Raw genomic sequence first — 10,932 nt, forward strand, 5'->3', positions numbered from 1 at the left:
CTACATCTTGGTGGTTGCTCGGGCATACATTTGTCAAACTCCGAACAGTACACTTAAAATGGGTGCATTTTAAGTAAATTGTAACTCAATGAAGTTGATTTAAAAAAAAAATTTTTTTTTAAGTCGTCCGGAGACAGGAAGTCTTGGATTAAAATGGTCCCAGATGACAGGTCTCCTGCTTCCGCCATCTCTGGTCTCAAAGTCACTTGGTGGCTCAGAATGGCTCCAAAAGCTCCAGCATTTATAACCTTGTTCAGGCCGCAGGAAGAAGAAAAGGGAAAAGGGCCATCCCCTCCTGCTAAAGAGAAGGCGAGAGCCTCGCGGTGCTTCTGCTCACATCTCATTGGCCAGAACTTAGTCATATGACTACACCTTTCACTAAGGAAGCTAGAAAACCCGTAGTCCTTAAATGGGTCTTTGCAGTTCCAAATAAATTGGGGATCCTGTTGTTAAGGAACAGGAGGGGAATCACTGTTGGGCCAATTTTCACAATATCTTAGATTTCCATGATGAAGCGGTTGAAATAAAAAAAATACTTTGCACGCTTCAAAGGGAAAGGATCGAGCTAGAAAATTGACCGTGTGGAGGGCTCGGGGCTCCCCCAGAGAAGGAGCGAGATGCAAACTTCGGCATAGATCTGTATCTATACCATGGAGACACGATTAGGATTTGCAAAGATCAAACAGCCAAAGTAAAAATCACTTTATTTTCTTAGTAGACTCGTGGTTTCCTAGGGCTGGAGGCAGTGATCAGAGTACAATGTGGGGTTATCTGCTAAAGGGAATGGGTTTCTTTTTGGGGTGAAGGACATGTTCTAAAATTGGTCGTGATGATGATTGCACAGCTCTACGAACATGTAGAAACCATTGAATTGTGCACTTAAATGGGTAAATTGCATACTCTGTGAATTAAATCTCAATAAAGCTGTTTAAAAAAATTTTTTTATTTTCCTGTATCCTCTTGGCGGTCACCTGAATAGCATTCCTGCCTCCAGGCCTTTGCACTCGCTGTGCCCTCTGCCCCAGGCACTCCCCACCCCTCCTCCACCTAGAAACACGTTTAGCCTTGAGAAGTTCCTCTGGGGGCCTGAGCCACAGTGAAGGGAGATGCGCGCCCCTCCTTACACTTATCACAGTTCCTCCCATTTCTGAACCCCAATGGGAAGAGAAGTTCTACACTCAGAAGCCATGGCTATGTGGAAAGCCCCGAGTCGCCCAGTCTGCACAAAGGCCATTATTAGTTCTCTAGGCCACTGTCAAATCTGTCCAGGGGACAAGAAGGCCACATGGCGGTGACCTTGGGTAGATCAGACTCACTTGGTCCCATTGCTCAATAATGCAGGTTCGTACAAGAAGCAACAGCCTGTCTCTGTTTATGTTTTTGATATTTTGTTCATCACAGATTTTTTTTACATTAATTTTGAGTTTTAAAAACATGATATTAAAATGGAATTGTCTTGGGGCGCCTGGGTGGCACAGCGGTTAAGTGTCTGCCTTCGGCTCAGGGCGCGATCCCGGCGTTATGGGATGGAGCCCCACGTCAGGCTCCTCTGCTGTGAGCCTGCTTCTTCCTCTCCCACTCCCCCTACTTGTGTTCCCTCTCTCGCTGGCTGTCTCTACATCTGTCAAATAAATAAATAAAATCTTTAAAAAAATAATAAAATAAAATAAAATGGAATTGTCTTGAGAACCGAGTTTTTGGGGCCCGTTTACATCTTGTGTGTAAGGTGAGTTCCTCCGTCTGTCTCCTCGCCCTGATCCTTGCTCCGTGGAAGCCTTCCCTCTGTTTGTCCTGCTTCTCTGGAACTCTGTCCCACAGCTTTGTCAAAGCTCAATACTGGCCTATCTCCACCATCAAACTATGAGCTCCCTGGGGGCAGGACTTTTCTTCTATAGCCCTCTCTATACCCAGGGCCTCGACAGAATGGCCAGAGCAGGCTGTCACCAACTGGCTGAATTAGTGACCTCAGAACCCAGTCTCGGTGGCTCCTTCTCCCTTCTGCACTAGAAAAACAGCCAGAGAGCCCAGTCTCCCTGCCTACCCCCCCCCCACCTCCTGGAAAGTAACACAAAGGAGTAACCTAAGTTCATTTTATCTCCCTGGGAAAGCTGCTTGGAGCCTGAGAAGCTTGGGGGGCCAGGCTTTATCTTCAGGCCTAACGTGGGCTGGCTGAACAGCCCTGTGATTTGGCTTGGGGAGAAGATGGCCCCTTCTATGCCACTGTCCCTGGATTCAGACCCAGCTTCCAGATACTAGCAGGAATGTCTCAGGCAGACGTTCTGGACAGATGGGTGAGAGGCTCACCGGAGGTGGCTCCGGGGAGTCTGGCTCCGGAATAATCCACCTATGTCAGTTACAGGTGGAGGGGGGCGAGAGTACCCAGACCCCTCTCTATGCCAGTGACAGTTCCAGCTGAGAAACCGGGGCTCTGGACCCCACCCCAACCCATGGTTGGTCCTACCCACACTGTGCTGTCCCCTCCTTCCTTTGCTTTGCCCCAAAGCCCAGGGCAGAAGCTTTCTCACTGTCTTCGAGTCAGGGTGGGCAAGGCACCAGCAAGAAAGGGAACTCAAAAGCTTTGCAGGCAGTAAAGCAGCTCGTTTTGTTTCTCTTTTCAGGGCTGTGGACTACCAGTGTGCTGGGTCAGCTGGAAGGGGGCCAGGCTCTGCTCCGGGTGGGTGGGTGAGGGGTGACTTGCTAGTTTGGATTCAGGGGCTGTTCCGGCTTCTTCCACCTTCCCAGGAGGCCCCAGCTGTCTTGGTTTGTCAGAGAAGGCACCAGCTCAGAGGGAGCAGGGCACTGTGCCCGCTGACCCTCGGCAGCCCTGGGCCTGACCGCCCCGGCTGAGAGCAGAGGCAAGTGAAGGCCTGGCCGCGGGGAGGCAGGTGAGGCCTGGCATCTCCCGGCCCTGGCAGGCCTTCTCTCCAGAAAAGACTCCCCATCAGAGCTGTACATTCGAGGAAGACTGTATGGGGGGGGAGGGGTGGGAACCCTACCATGCAATTGGCACCAAGACCTTCTGTCTTCTGAGCTCAGTAAGACATGGCAGACTTTTCCAGCTCTGGATCCCTCCCAGAGCCCCACCAGCCTTCCTTGCTCAGAGCCCACCCAGTACCTGATAAGAGTCAGCTGAGAATGCAGGGCCCACCACAGGCTGGAAGGCCCTGACAGCCAGAAAATGGGGCCTCCTCTCTCTCTTGCTCCCCTGAAGGCCAGTCTGCACAGGCCCACCCTGGAATTCTTTCTGCCTGGCACATGCCAGCCTTACCCACACCTCCGGGCCGGGAAAGCGGTCCCCACATTCTCTACTAATCAAGCACCTTTCACACTTCAGAACTTGTCTCAAAGTTCAATGTCACTTCCCTAAGCACCTCTCCAGCAGCCAGCACAAGTGGCCCCCTGATGCTCCGGCCTGTGCCTCCAGTTCCTGGGTCCCCTCTCACAGCATTGTGGCTGCGCTTTGCAGTAACTGGTTACCTGCCTGTACCCCAGCGCCATCCTGGGAGCACACTGAGGGGGGCTCCCTCAGCGGCACACAGCAGCCCTCACCCAGTAAACGCACAGCAGTTGAGGCAGGGACGGGCCTCCCCAGGCCCCACAGTGGTGAGTGGGTTGGCTTGTACGCAGCTGGACAAGACCCACAGGGCTGCTGGGCAGCCACCTTCCTCCTGCCCCGTACCAGCCAGGGGCCAGAGTGACTCAGCAAGGCAGGCAAGCTTCCTGCTGAGAGCCCAGCCACTTCCTCCAGCCGGCCAGCCAGCGGCTAGGCTAGGCGAGGTCGCGTGCCTTCTAGGGCCTGGGGCCTGTGTTTCTGAAATGCCAGCCTTGGACCGGGGGTCAGACTTGAGCTTCCAATAAACCATCTGCAGCTGGGTAGCCTTGGGCATGTTGCACAACCTCTCTGAGTCTGGGTTTGCTTATTTCTGGGAAGTAGGGATTGGGTCTCCACATTCCTCCCAAAGCTGATTCAGGAATTAAGTAACTATGACCTCTGGCCCGAACATCCTGTCCCGTGTCTGCAGGCGCCTCGCTCTCTCTTACCTCTCAGAGCTGCTCCTCCTGTGGCTGTTCCACGCAGCTCTTCCTGCCTCGGTCCCTGAGAACACTTCTCCTGGGCGCCTGGGTCCCCCTGGGAGGGGCTGTGGCTCCCAGCACTTTGCACCCCCTCCCTGTGGCCCTTGGGTACCCTGTGGCGCCTCTCCGTGTGTCTGTTCCCTTCCTGCCCAGGGCGGGTGCTCCCCGAGTTTCTCTCCTTGCAAGAGGGGAGGCAGGGGGGTGGCAAAGGAAAAGCAATGGACTGAAGTTCAAGCTCAAATATCAATTCCTGCTTCTGCCACGGGCCCCAAGGCAGAGCCCTTGCTCCTGCCTGTGTCCAGCTCCAGGAAGCGGCTTTGACAGCGGCCTGGCCTTTCCTCCCGCAGGCGTGGTGGGGCTTGAGAGAGTCCACCTTCAGGAAGGGCCCTGTGACAGGGAAGCTCGCAAAGGCTTGTGCAGTCAGGACAGGATAGGGCATGGAGGTCACGTGTGACCTGCTTCTCTGTCTGGGTCTTGGGGCACGAGCAGGCATGGGGTCTGTGGTTGTGTTTGCCAAGCCCTGAATCCGGACACCCAGACTGGCAGTGGGGCAAGGTGATTGTCCGGGAGTTTCTGGGTGCTGAGGCTGCTGCAAGGTATGCAGGCCGGACGTGTGCGTGTGCGTGTGCGTGTGTGTGTGTATGTGTGTGTGTTGAGGGGTGTATACTCAGGCCCCAGGGGGAAGGGAGGCCGCTCCAGCGCTAATGGGGCCTGTGGAAGCATCCACACCCTGGGGCCAGCCCCTGCACGGGGTCCATCAGTGCCTGCCAGAGGGCACAATGCGGCTTTGTACTCAACCTGGCATCCGTGCCAGGCTCTGACAAAGCAAACCCATCACAGGCCTCAGCTCCCTGCACCCTAATGGGAGAGGGGCCTGGAGCAGGGTGGGGGCTCCATGAACCCCCTCACCCACCCCAGGTCTGAGAGCTCCCGAGGGGACGCAGGGGTGGTGTCTTCTATCTTCAAGCTTGCCCTTCTCCCCTGAAGGCTGAAGCCCCTCCCCCTTCTGCGCTTCGAGGCCTGGGTGCTGAGGTCTGGCCAGAGAAGTCCTCCCCCCTTCCCTTCTGGGCCAGCCTGCCCTGGCCCCAGAGTCATGGGGTCCCAGAGCCATCTTCCAGCCCACACGACCTCTGTGCTATGACGTCGGTCTCTGCCCAAGTAGAGCCAAGGACAGGAACTGGTCTTATTCCCCTCCGTGTCCCCAGCTTATTGTCAGGGCCCTGACAACAAATGTCTGAATGACGTGAGACAGGAAATAAAGGTACAACCTAGTTTGATATGGAAACTATGATTTTTTTTTTCCCTCTTCGTTTTCTTTGTTGCATAAGAAGGATCCAACCCATTTCAGGGTTGAATGCACCTCCCAGGAGAAAATGCAAATATTTTCCCTTATATCCAGGAAGTATCTGGAAGTTAAGCCATCCTGGCCTTTGTAGAGAGGAACCCAGGCCCTCAGGATCTGATGTGAAAGAAGAGACGAGGGCCTCATGCTGGAAAGATAAAGAAGATGAGGGTGAAAGACAGGGGATAGCTGCCCAGGCTGGGAGCTGATCCTGCCAAAGAGGCCCCTCCATTTTGGAGGGGTGAGTGGGGGTGAGGAGCTTCTTGTGGGGGGAGGGCTGGGAGTGGGGCTTAAGATTGGGGGTCTAGAAGCTGGCCGTCAAGAACAAACCTCTCCCCACAGGCCAGCACTTACGGCCGCCTCATTGAAGTGCCCAGAGTCCCAGCCAGCCAAACGGGGCTGCCAGGGCTGCCGGGCTGATGACGAGCCTCTGAGCTGGGGGTACCTGGCGACACCTCATGATAGACGAGTTAGTGGGGGGGGGACTGATGTAGAGAGGCAATGTGGTGGTCCTTGGAGTGCAGCCCAAGGCTCTGTTGGCTTCAAGGCCACAGCTGTGACATGCCCCCCTTCCCCTACCTTTCCTGGCTTCTCCACCAAACCCATTCCAGGGCCAGAGGACCTCCTCTCCCTGGGATGTGCCGGGTGAGAACGCACAGCGAGAAGGCCATGGAGCCCTCACTGCACACGGGTGGGCTCCATCCTTGCGGGAGGTGGCCAGGAACACAGCTCATTCTTCCCCTCCTTGGGATGGTTTTGGGCCTGGCACCCAGCCAGGGACAGTGCAGGAAGCAGAGGCAAATTTGACTCCTTGCTCGTAGTATTGGTCACAAACCTGGTTGCATCTGGGAAAAATTTCTTTGTTCCGTCTGCTCACAGAATACTCTGTATCCCAGATGTGTGGGTTTTCCCTGCATCAGGCAGTTTGACAGCAGCTACTGCCCTGCAGGTCAATTCTCACACTTTCTACCTGGAGGCAGAGGCAGGTCCCACCTGGTGAAGGCCTCACTCCCACCGGACTGGCCCCACCCTCTTCAAACGCCAGGCGCAAGTTCAGCTGACATCTGCCCTTCTGACTGACTGGCTGAAGAGTGGAGGTTCCCATGACCCCCTCTTATGTCCGATGAATTTGCTATAGTCACTCATGGAACTCAGGAAAACAGTTTACTTGCTAGATTACCAGTTCGTTGTAAAAGATACAACTCAGACACAGCGGGGTGGGAGAGATGCATGGGGATAGGGACGTGGGAAGGGGCGTGGAGCTCCCACAGCCTCTCCAGGCTCATCACCCTCCCAGCACTGCCACACCTTCCCCAACCTGCAGCTCTCTGAACCCCATCCTTTGGGGTTTTTACGGAAGCTTCATTATAGAGACATGATTGATTAGATCATTGGCCACGGATGATTGAACTCAATCCCCAGCCCCTCTCCCCTCCCAGAGGTCAGGCGTTGGGACTGAAAGTTCTAAGCCTCTAATTGCTTGGTTGATTTCACTGGCAACCAGCTCCCATCCTCCAGGGCTTTCCAAAAGTCACCTCAATAACACAAACTCAGGTGTGGTTGAAAGAGGCTTAATCTCTCTTATCACTTAGGAAATTCCAAGGGTTTTGGAGCTCTGTGCCAGGAAGTAGGGTGGGGTGGCGTGGGAGAAATGAAGACCAAATATATATTTCTTATTAAAAATCACAATATTGGGACTCCTGGATGGCTTAGTAGGTTAAGCGTCTGCCTTTGGCTCAGGTCACGATCTCAGGGTCCTGGGATCAAGTCCCGCATTGGGCTCCCTGCTCAGCGGGGAGCCTGCTTTTTCTTCTACTCTTCCCCCCTGCTCAAGGTCTCTTTCTCTCTCTCTCAAATAAATGAAATCTTTAAAAAAAAAAAAATCACAGTATCACAGGCTGCCGTAACAAAATACCACAGAGTGGGTGATTTAAACAGCACTTACTTCTCACAGTTTTGGGGCTGGAAGCCCAAGATCAAGCTGGTGGCAGATTTGGTTTGGGTGAGGAAGCTCTCCGGGACTTGTAGAAGACAGCCTTCCCTCTGTGTCCTTGAGGCGAAGGAAGGGAGAAGAGAGAGAGGGCTCTCTGGTGTCCCTTCTAGTCCTATCCAATCAGGGCCCCATTCTCATGGTCTCCCTTAACTCTAATTACCCCCCTAAAGGCCCTTTCTCCTGGAAGAAAGCCACCATGGAATTGGGTTTCAACATAGGAGTTGAGCAGAGGACATTCAGTCCAGAACACCTGGGCCCTCGAAGCTCCTGGGCCTTCTGCTGCGTCCCTCTCTTTCCTGGCAACTCTCTATGCAGGGTGCACGCTCACCTTGGGAATTAGCTGAAGCACCCTGCAGGACCCGCCACCAGCTTCCTGGAGGACGTGCCCTAGACCACGGGAGCTCCCTGGGGGTGACCTGGATCAGTGGGAACTGGGTGATGCGAGCCTGCGCAGATGTGTTTCCCTCTTTTCTCTCTGCGTGCCTGCTGTGTCTCCTGACTGCCCACTGGGAAAGCAGCAGTCGGCACGGTCACGGGCTCGGTCACTGTCCTGCACAACGGCATGGCATTCCCCTTTCCCTGCCTGCTTCTGGTGTGTCCTCACCCTCCAAGCCCATCATTTCTACAGGGCTGGGGCTGAGACACATGCTGACTTTGTCCTGCAGACCCAGTGGCCGGAGGGAGCCTAGGAGGCAGTGGGATTACCATGGTATATGCAAGAAAGACACACAGGAGTGCACATACGAGGGAGTCAACATCATTCCCACACTGGATGGCCAACCTCTAAACTTCTTTCCTGATGGAACAACCTCTAATGAGCTTGAGACCCTGGGGTTGGTCCCTGAAGTAGTCAGCTTGGGTCACTAGAACAACATAGCACAGCACAAGGGTGGGCGGAAGGTGGGGGGGCTTAGGCAATTATTTCTCACCGTCCTGGAGGCTGGGAAGTCCAAGGTCATGGTGTCGGCAGATTTGGCTCTTGCTGAGGGCCCTCTTCCTGGCTGCACATCAGGGATGGGGATCCAGGTCTCCTGGCCTCAAGGCGGCCACTCTTGGTGGGTCCTCGGGCTGTGAGAACAGAAAGGGAGGTGATTGGAGCGGAGCAGGGGAAAGAAGAGGCGAGAAGCCCAGGCTCCTGGCTCAGGAGCTGGGTGGATGGCAGCACCATTGGCTGGGAGAGGGCTCTAGAGGAGTGAGGGGTTTGATAGGGAGAGAAGGTCACGGCAAGCGATGCGCATGGGCAAGATGCCCTGCCCATGGCTGAGTATGCAGAAACGGGGGGGGGGGCGGAGCTGGGAGAGGGACAAGTGGGGGTGGCAGCAGGGAGGAGGTGGTTTAGTGTGGGGCAGATGCTGGCAGAAAGCAGAAAGCCAGTGGCCAGCGAAGCTGCCAGGCCCTTTCTCAACCCTCTTTCAGTTCATGAAAATATAGAGGAAGAAACTCTTCAAGCTGGCAGCTGTGCAGGGTGGAAGGGACAGCAGCACCAGCCGAAAACAGCTCTCTGCAGGAATCCTCCTTCCTGGCCAAACCCGCTTATGCTCGGGACCTGAACTCAAATTAGGTCAAAGGATTTGTTATGGGCCTTTCCATGTAAAGCGTCTGGTTGGATGTTTAACGTGTAATTCAAATGTTCTCAGTCTGATTGACATATAACCTTTCAGGTCACGGCACAAAGGGCCATCCATGTGTATTTGCAGAAGCCTCCAGAAACACTCTCCCAAGCTCTCAGGGCCGGTGTCGCTTTAGTTCACCAAAAAGCTGGTTAACGTGGAAAATTATTTTTAAAAACTCAAACGTATCTTACGATTTTTATGTTTAAAATTTTTTTAAAAAACGTATTTATTTATTTGAGAGAGAAAGAGAGAGAACATGGGAGGGACAGAGGGAGAGGGAGAGACTCTCAAGCAGACTCCCCGCTGAGCTTGGAGCCCGACACTAGGCTTGATCTCCCGACCCTGAGATCATGACCTGAGCCGAAACCAAGAGTCGGACGCTTAACTGACTCAGCCACCCTAGGTGCCCCTAAAATTTTTATTTTTAACTGAAATCCTACAAAAGTACATTTACCAGTCAACTTGGACACAGGGGCAAAGGCTCCTCTGAGCGGCGGTCCCATGGTTGGAGTAAGAGCGATCGTCTTGCTCCAGGAACCCCCATGCCGTACTCTTGACACCTACTTATTGCTTCTTTAAAATCTATAGAGACCTCAAAAACATTTGTGGAACAGCCCGAGTGCGGGCTCCACTTAGATTTTTATCGTTTTTCTGTGATTCTTTCACAGAGGACTTCCCCGTGTGTCCTAGTTACCTCTGGCCACGGAACAAGTTACTTCGGTACTTGGTGAACCGTATGGTTTGGCCCAGGGTTTCTTCTGAGGCTGCGGCCCGCTGGCAGCCAGGCCTGCCTCCAGAGAAGGATGGCCCGGGGCTGCGGGATCGGCCTCCAAATCCCCTCGCTCTCGTGGTAGAGGCAGGTGTGGGCCCTCCCGTGGGACGCCCCAGCTCCCCTCCACATGGGTCTCTCCAAAGAGGCTGGAGTGTCCTCACAGTACTGACAGCTTCCTCTAGAGCTCATGACCCAGGAGTCGGGCAGAAGCTGCGATTCCCTTTACTTCTCCTCGGAAGACACACAGTGCCTTGGACCCCACATTCTCGGGGTCTCGCAGAGCAGTCTTGACCCGGTGTGGGAGAGCCTCCATGAAGCTGTGAATACCAAGAGGCAACCAGCCCCGGGGTGGGGGTGGGGGGCAGTGTGCACCCTGGCTGTCCCACCAAGCTTAATTCAACAGCAATATTTTGAAAGTAACTCACCCTTCATGAATCTTTTTCAAAGCATTTAATTTAGCGTTCATAGAAAAACCGGCTCTTTGAATTCCTACTTTATCATTGTATGTATATTGAATTACACAATGTCGTTATAATAATAAGCGTAACTAACATAAACGGATTTGGGAGCATAATTGACTGACAGGTGATCGGGTACCCCCCGCCCCCCGCAGCTGCCAAGTGCCGCGGGCATACCGGGGAGAGCGGGAGGCACGCTGGGCCCCGTCAGAAATGCAGAAACAGAGCCTCACGTGCCGTCTGGTGCCCGTGGAGCCTTTGGGAGGATTGAAAAGTCTCCGAACCCAGGTCCACTCTTCATTTCTTTGGTGAACCTAGGGGTTGTACAAAGTATGTATGTTTGGGCCAAAAAAGGCTAGTTCGCTCCAAGAGGCGTTTCCTGAACCCTTGAAGACCCAGGCCCCGAAATGAGCTGAATTCTCCAGGGAAGTGGCCGTCTGGTGAGGGGAACAGAGGTAGAGAGAGTATTTCCACCAGTGCTCCCTGGGGCTGGAGAGGAGGGAAGCCTGGAGGTGTGAGACCCCAAGGGAGTGTACTAGTTTGCCTGGGGTCTCCACCACAAAATACCACAGTGGGGGTGCTTAAACAGCAGACATTTATTTTCTCACAGTCTGGGAGGCAGGAAGTCCAAGGTCAAGGTGTCAGCAGGGCTAGTTTTCCCCGAGGCCTCTGTCCTGGGC

At 54.0% G+C, this 10,932-nt stretch overlaps 1 long non-coding RNA gene across 1 annotated transcript; it reads right to left on the bottom strand.

Annotated features, from left to right (window-relative positions):
- Positions 1-1,600: 1,600 nt before the first annotated feature.
- Positions 1,601-8,632, bottom strand: LOC117802059. Its single transcript, XR_004625094.1, has 3 exons — positions 8,339-8,632; positions 7,362-7,466; positions 1,601-6,251 (listed from the first exon to the last, which is right to left on the bottom strand). It is a non-coding gene; the product is annotated as an uncharacterized LOC117802059 (long non-coding RNA).
- Positions 8,633-10,932: the final 2,300 nt, after the last annotated feature.

The sequence above is a fragment of the Ailuropoda melanoleuca genome, chromosome 4 (assembly GCF_002007445.2).
Source record: "Ailuropoda melanoleuca isolate Jingjing chromosome 4, ASM200744v2, whole genome shotgun sequence".
Taxonomy (NCBI): Eukaryota; Metazoa; Chordata; class Mammalia; order Carnivora; family Ursidae; genus Ailuropoda; species Ailuropoda melanoleuca.